At 34.4% G+C, this 7,646-nt stretch overlaps 1 pseudogene; it reads left to right on the top strand.

The window, feature by feature from the left end:
• The first annotated feature begins 5,794 nt into the window (after nucleotides 1–5,794).
• Nucleotides 5,795–6,519, top strand: LOC113619248 (coenzyme Q-binding protein COQ10 homolog B, mitochondrial pseudogene; annotated as a pseudogene).
• Nucleotides 6,520–7,646: the final 1,127 nt, after the last annotated feature.

Here is a 7,646-nt window from a genome sequence, read left to right as displayed (position 1 = left end):
CACTGATGAATATAGATGCAAAAATCCTCAACAAAATACTAGCAAACAGAATCCAACAACACATTAAAAGGATCATACACCATGATCAAGTGGGATTTATCCCAGGGATGCAAGGATTCTTCAATATATGCAAATCAATCAATGTGATACACCATATTAACAAATTGAAGAATAAAAACCGTGTGATCATCTCAATAGATTCAGAAAAAGCTTTTGACAAAATTCAACACCTATTTATGATAAAAACTCTTCAGAAAGTGGGCACAGAGGGAACCTACCTCAACATAATAAAGGCTACATATGGCAAACCCACAGCAAACATCATTCTCAATGGTGAAAAACTGAAAGTAATTACTCTAAGATCAAGAATGAGACAAGGGTGTCCACGCTCACCACTATTACTCAATATAGTTTTGGAAGTCCTAGACATGGCAATCAGAGAAGGAAAAGAAATAAAAGGAATACAAATTGGAAAAGAAGTAAAACTGTCACTGTTTACAGATGACATGATACCATACATAGAGAATCCTAAAAATGCCACCAGAAAACTATGACAGCTAATCAATGAACTTGGTAAAGTTGTAGGATACAAAATTAATACACAGACATCTCTTGCATTCCTATACACCAATGATGAAAAATCTGAAAGTGAAATTATGGAAACACTCCTATTTACCATTGCAACAAAAATATGGAAATTTGTTAATATAAATGTTTCAGACATTACATGAAATTTCTAAAAATCTTATATGTTCTGGTATAATGTTATAAGTCATAATTCTAGTTATTACTTTAAAATGTATATCTCAGAAATAACTAAATTTCCTTATCAATTACATTATTATGAACTTTCATCAAATCTTTAACCGTGGTAATTTTTAAGTCTTTTGTCATTTACAGACAGTTCTGAGTATACTCTGATGCTTTTGCAAAAATGTTCCTATAAAAGGGTTTCATCTTCAAGGAATTCATGGAAAAGACTCTGACAAGTACAGGTTTCTGGTAACTGACTATACTGCTGAACTGAATAAATAAGCATTTTCAGAACTCTAATGGAAAACTGATGAATTCATAAAAGTGCTAACAAAAGATCAAGATTAAAAAAATTTATTACATGGGACTGAGTGAACTGATGAGGATGATTATAATTTTTGTGACTTTCTGTTTGAATAAAAAAAAAATCCCTCCCTCAAAAAATTAAGACTCTCATGATGGGGAGATTATCCTGGATTGTCTGGAAGGGTTGAATCTAATCACAGGAGTGCTTAAAAGGTTCTCTGCCTGGCTTAGCATCACTAATCATTAGGGAAATGCAAATCAAAACCACAATGAGATGTCACCACACACCTGTCAGAACCGCTATCATCAAAAAGACAACAAATAACAAGTGTTGGTGAGGATGTGGAGAAAATGGAAGACTTGTGCACTGTTGGTGGGAATGTAAATTGGGGCAGCCAATGTGGAAAACAGCATGGAGATTCCTCAAAAAATTAAAAATAGAACTACCATACAGTCCATTGATTCCACTCCTGGGTATTTATCCAAAGAAAGCAAAAACACTAATTAAGAAAGATATATGCACCCCTATGTTCATTGCAGCTTTATTTACAATAGCAAGATATGGAAGCAACCTAAGTGCCCATCAGTAGATGAATGTATAAAAAAGATGTGGTATGTATACATACAATGAAATATACTTAGCCATAAAAAAGAATGAAATCTTTGCAACATTTGAACAAGAATGAAATCATTTGCAACAACATGGATGGACCTAGAGGGTACTATGCTAAGTGAAATAAGTCAGACAAAGACAAATACTGTATGATTTCATTTATATGTGGAATCTAAAAAACACAACAAATGAACAAACATAAAATAGAAACAGAGTCATAGATACAAAGAACAAACAGGTGGTTGCCAGAGGGGAACGGGTAAGGGGAGGGGAGAAATAGGTGAGGGAGATTAAGAGATACAAATTTCCAGTCGCAGGGTAAATGAGTCACAGGTATGAAATGTACTGTGTGGGGAATACAGTCAATAATAATGTAATATCTTTGTATGGTGACAATCGGTAACTACACTTATTGTGGTGATCATTTTGAAATGTATAGAAATATCAAATCACTATGTTGTGTAACAGAAACTAGCACAGTGCTGTAGGTCAATTATACTACAAAAACAAGCAAACAAACTGATAGAAAAAGAGATCAGATTTGTGGTTACCGGAGGCAGTGGGTAGGGGGAGAGGAATTGGATGAGGGCAGTAAAAAGGTACAAACTTCCAATTCTAAGATAAATAAGTACTAGGGTGTAATGTACAACATGAGAAATTTAAGAACACTGATGTATGTTACATATGAAAGTTGGTAAGGAGTAAGTAAATCCTAAGAGTTCTCATCACAAGGAAAACTTTTTTTCTGTTTCTTTAATTTTGTATCTATATGATATGATGGATGTTCACTAAACTTACTGTGGTAATCATTTCATGATGTATGTAAGTCAAATCATTGTGCTGTACACCTTAAACTTATACGGTGCTGTATGTCGATTATATCGCAGTAAAACTGGAAAGTACATGGGTATTCTCTACTTATAATAATAGTAAAAGCTTTGGGGCTTCCCTGGTGGCGCAGTGGTTGAGAGTCCGCCTGCCCATGCAGGGGACACGGGTTCGTGCCCCGGTCCGGGAAGATCCCACATGCCGTGGAGCGGCTGCACCCTTGAGCCATGGCCGCTGAGCCTGCATGTCCGGAGCCTGTTGCTCCGCAACGGGAGAGGCCACAGCGGTGAGAAGCCCACGTACAGCAAAAAAAAAATAAAAAATAAACTAATAAAAGCTTTTGCTACAGATTTTGGAACTACAGAAAAATATAAAATATAACTCACCTCTAATTCTATCACCTATAGGCAGTCAGTATATTGGGGCACTTCTCTTCTATATTTTTATATTTGTGTATAATTTGGGTTATAATATAAATGCTTGATATCTATTGGGTAAAAAAAGTCGTCATTTTCAGTGTATCAAAGTGATTTTTAGTACCTTTTCTTAGAGATCTTCCTTGGCATTAAAAAATAATTTATATATCATTTTTTCTATTTTACATTCTATGAGTCTAAATTACTCAATTTTCTATTTTTCTGTATTTCTAATATTTTATATTATTTCATATTTTAGCATTGTCATATTGTATTATATTCAGTTCATGCATTGAACACTTACTGAGTGCTTTCTACGTGCTTAAAAAAGTGTTAGGTTCTGGGAGACCCAAAAATGAAGAGTATATAGTCCCTGTCTTTAGAGAATTTACATTTTAGCTAGGGAAGAAGTCATTCAAAGAATGTAACAGGTATCGTTGTAAAAAAATTAATAATAAAACCTAGGAGAACAGAAAATGGAAAGTACTTAAAACTAGTCATATTTGAAGATAAAAAAGAAAAAACGAAGAAGTAAATTTAGAACTACATATGAAATAAGAAGTGAAACTTTATCAGACCAAATATGTGAAAAGAGCACAAAACGTAATTGCATAATGAAAAACCCACCATGATCAAGGAAATGTATAGGATTTCCCAGACCAGCTCAAGCAAGTGTTCAGAGTGAATGCCTGGTAATGAGTAAATAAAATAAGCTAGGATCAACTGAAAAGCCATATGGGAATGGATTTTGGAAAGAAATCTAGTAAAACTAATGACAAAGATAACATTTACTGGATATTAGCTGTGGGCTAAGGACTGTGCTGTGTACTGAATATACTAAGATCCCTACTATTACTAGATTCATCTTGTAAAAGAGAAGACTGAGGCACAGAATAAGTAACTCAAGAGCAGACAGGTAACAGTGAAGCTGCAGCTTTAACTCAGTGGTACTTGGCTTCACAACAGTGTTCTTCTCACCACCTCTTAGCCAGAATTCCATAACTCCTCTTTGTAGGCCACAGCATGCCTCTCTGTGTGCATCAAAGAATTGTGACAATAGAAGTGAAAAACTCATGCTTTACAAAGATCTCTCTATTGGGAAGGAAATATTTGTTTCTTCCTTTGGCAATCTCCCTTGCCTCCTATATTATGGCATCCTTGAATTACAATAAAGAGAACTCCTTTGATTTATATTTAGCTAAATTTGTTTCCCAGCTCATGTCTAGAGAAAGTTCCCTGCAATTGTTGAAAGCTTTGTTTTTTGACCACAGGCCAAGAAAAATGCTTTTTCTCACCAACTTCCCTCATTTATCATTTTTGTACTGGGTCTTCAAGCAAATACACTTATTTCTCCTGTGATATTAACTTATTTATAGTAATGACAATATTTATGTAGTGCCTTCACCCATGAACACCACAGAATGTATAAATAATATTGATCAAGTGCTGAATGTCATAATCTGAGTCGCAAGACTTTCCTTACATGTGGACCTTGACTAGTAAATAAAGGAGCCACTGGAAAAGTCCACTAGCATTTTAGTGGCATGGCTTCACTGGTAGGTTTACAGAAAAAGGAGGCTCTTTGTGTGTGTTTTGGAATCTTTGACTAGTGATCTATTTATGAGAGCAGGATATGTAAATAAAGCTTTGTAAGTCTACCTAAAGTTAACCTCAAATCAGTCTTCTTACTCTTTCTCTAACTTTATCCAACTGGTGTATTTGTCCCTTTTTGTGGCCCTATATCTTACTGCAGATATAGAGATGTGAATACCTTGGAAAATGCCTAAGAAAAGGCAATGGGAGTGATTAAAAGTTTGGGAAGTAAGTCATAAAAGAAAACCAGGGAAGTCAAAGACAAGAGAAGAGGAAAGGATGCTTGATAAATCTTTATGTTCTGGAAGAGATGGTATACAGATGGAAGCAGTGAATATGTTTTCTCTCTTCTTATTGAGACAAGGGGAAAAAAGTCATGCTAAAGCTGAAGTATGAGGAATTAATATCAGAAAAATAAAAAAATAATGTATATTTATATATATTAAAATGTATATACATTAAAATGTATATTCTCTATATAATGTAAATTTTATAAATAGTTAAAAATTATAAGAAAGGATATTATAGAATCTTTTCTCAAGTATTTTTTTAAACGTGGTAATTTATTCAATTTAATTAATACAATACAAATATATGACTCAAGAGCACAAGTACTATGGACATAGAGATAAATAAGCCATTTAGCAGTTTATGGGGGAGAAAAGGGGACAATATAGAGTTATTATTCCCTGGTTAAGTGCTAAAATAGAGATAAGCAGAAGGAAGGATAACAGCACTGATAGATATCCAATATACAACTAGAAACTGGAGGTTAGAATCAGGAGCTAGAGATAAATATGTAGGAGTCATTAGGTTATAGGTGATATTTTGAGGAAATATGAATGTGTGAACTCTCCAAAGAATATTCAACAAATACTGAGATTTTGTTTTGATGAAATTAATTGTATGATCAGATCCTAGATTTTCTGTTTTGTGATTATAGAAAGAAGTTTTCCCCAGAAAACTCATCTGTACAACTGTTGTAGATATGTATTTTATTTTTAAAATGTGTTTTCTTAGTTTTTTGTGCAGTAATAAGTATTATCAGATAAGGAAAAAATAGTGTTGGTAATTTTAAGTAGGATTTATAGAAATGTATAAATTGAGTGGTGAAAAAAATATATTTTAACACATGGCACCAGAATTCATATAGTGGGAAGGGTCTCCTTAATTTATATGGTTTAAAAAATGGGAAATCTACCTTTCAATACAAGGGAAAGACTTTGTAACAATAGAGTGTTTGAGGGCTTCTGCAAGAGAACTTGAATTTTTCAGTAAGATGATCATGGCCGCTCAGACTGTCAGGGGGCCCTGGAAAAGGTTGGTCTCAGGATGCCATCTGAAGCCTGCGGCAGTGGTGGGGGCCGTGGCTCCAGCGCAGGGACCTGTGGAAATGTCAGGTATTTAGCTTCCTGTGGGATACTGATGAGCAGAACTCTTCCACTACATACCTCAATTTTGCCTAAGGAGGTATATGCAAGAACTTTCTTCAGAACTGCTGCACCACTAATAAACAAAAGAAAAGAATATTCAGAGAGGAGAGTTATAGGATATTCTATGCAGGAAATGTATGATGTAGTATCGGGAATGGAGGATTACAAGCATTTTATTCCTTGGTGCAAAAAATCAGATGTATATCAAGTAGATCTGGATACCACTAAACACGATTAGAAATTGGGTCTCCACCTGTATTCGAGCGCTATGCATCCGTAGTAACCTTGGTGAAGCCACATTTGGTAAAGCATCCTGTACTGATGGGAAGCTCTTAAATCATTTGGAGACTGTTTGGTGTTTTAGCCCAAATTCTTCCTGGCTACCCAAGAATTTGTATTTTAGATTGTTCAATTTCTTTTGAATTTTGCTCCCTTTTACACTCTCAGCTGCCACATTGTTTTCGATGAAGTTGTAAAGCAAATGGTAACTGCCTTTGAAAGAAGAGCATGTAAGCGGTATGGTCCAGAAACGAATATACCTTGGGTATTAATGTTTCATGAAGTTCATCGTGTGTAAAGGGGAAAAGGAAATGGTCACCTACTTATAACTAGTTTATTCACTTTTAAGAAGTGCTTTCAGAAGTCAGAAAGCATTTGTCAAACTCAACTTTGATTATAAACCTGTACCGTTGAATTTTTTCATTTGGAATATGTAACCATGTGTACATAGAATTCAGTCAAGTGTAATTCAGAGTAATACGTATGCTAGCATATTTACAATAATGAATGTCATCACAGTTGCAAGAATACTGACATCACTCTTCTGAACAGAAATTGGAACGGTAAATTTAAACCTTTTAATTATCACCTCACCTGAAAGATGTTGGTTGAGATACACATGCAGTGTGTATTATATTAACCATATCGCATTTAAGTTATTAAATTCAGACTATTTATAACTTATTGTCTTTAGGGACTGCCTCATGGCTTAGGATATTTGAGTAATCATCAGACATTTATAGTAAAAACTTTAACTTAAAAATACTGTTAATGAAGGTTCCCAGGCATTTTTCTTATGTTTAAATTGTTCTTATGGGTAATAGTAGATAATTCAGTGTTATACTGAGGCTAGCTTCCAGATAAAGTGAATTGTGTGTGTGTGTGTGTGTGTGAGTGGTCCAGAGTTTTAAGCTACTTTTCTCATAGTCTGCAACCCTCTCCCAGGTACCTTGACTGCTATTTCAATAATGCTGATTGTGTGTCAAATTTTGTCTACAACAGTAGGCAATAGATGAGGATAAGTTTCTTGATATGTCTCAAGCACCATTCATCCTTATTTTCTATTTATTGTGTGTACTCACTTTCAATAACGTATTTCAAACTGATATTTTTGTAAACACATCAGTGTAAGGACTGAAGTGGTAACAATACAGTAAATTTGTTTAAAAAAAAAAAAAGAGAGAGAGAGAGAATGTGAGTTTTGCTTTTGCTTCTGAGAGGAAAAGGCATGGTCTGGGGGTTGACTGAAAATAGAGGTCCAAAAAAAGGGATGGAAAGGTAAAAATCTTAATTATCTATTAAGATCTATCTATTCTCTATTATCTTAGTAGAGAGAAAGACCAACAAATGGGCTGTCTTTGTTAATATTGGAATGCTGAAGTCAATTTAAAATTGTTTCTGTTGGTACATCTCTCCTCTATCTTC

The sequence above is a fragment of the Aethalodelphis obliquidens genome, unplaced genomic scaffold, assembly GCF_003676395.1.
Source record: "Aethalodelphis obliquidens isolate GAN/ISIS:26980383/991018 unplaced genomic scaffold, ASM367639v1 scaffold6, whole genome shotgun sequence".
Taxonomy (NCBI): domain Eukaryota; kingdom Metazoa; phylum Chordata; class Mammalia; order Artiodactyla; family Delphinidae; genus Aethalodelphis; species Aethalodelphis obliquidens.
The sequence above is the reverse complement of the archived record's forward strand: the minus strand, read 5'-3'. Positions and strand labels throughout refer to the sequence as shown.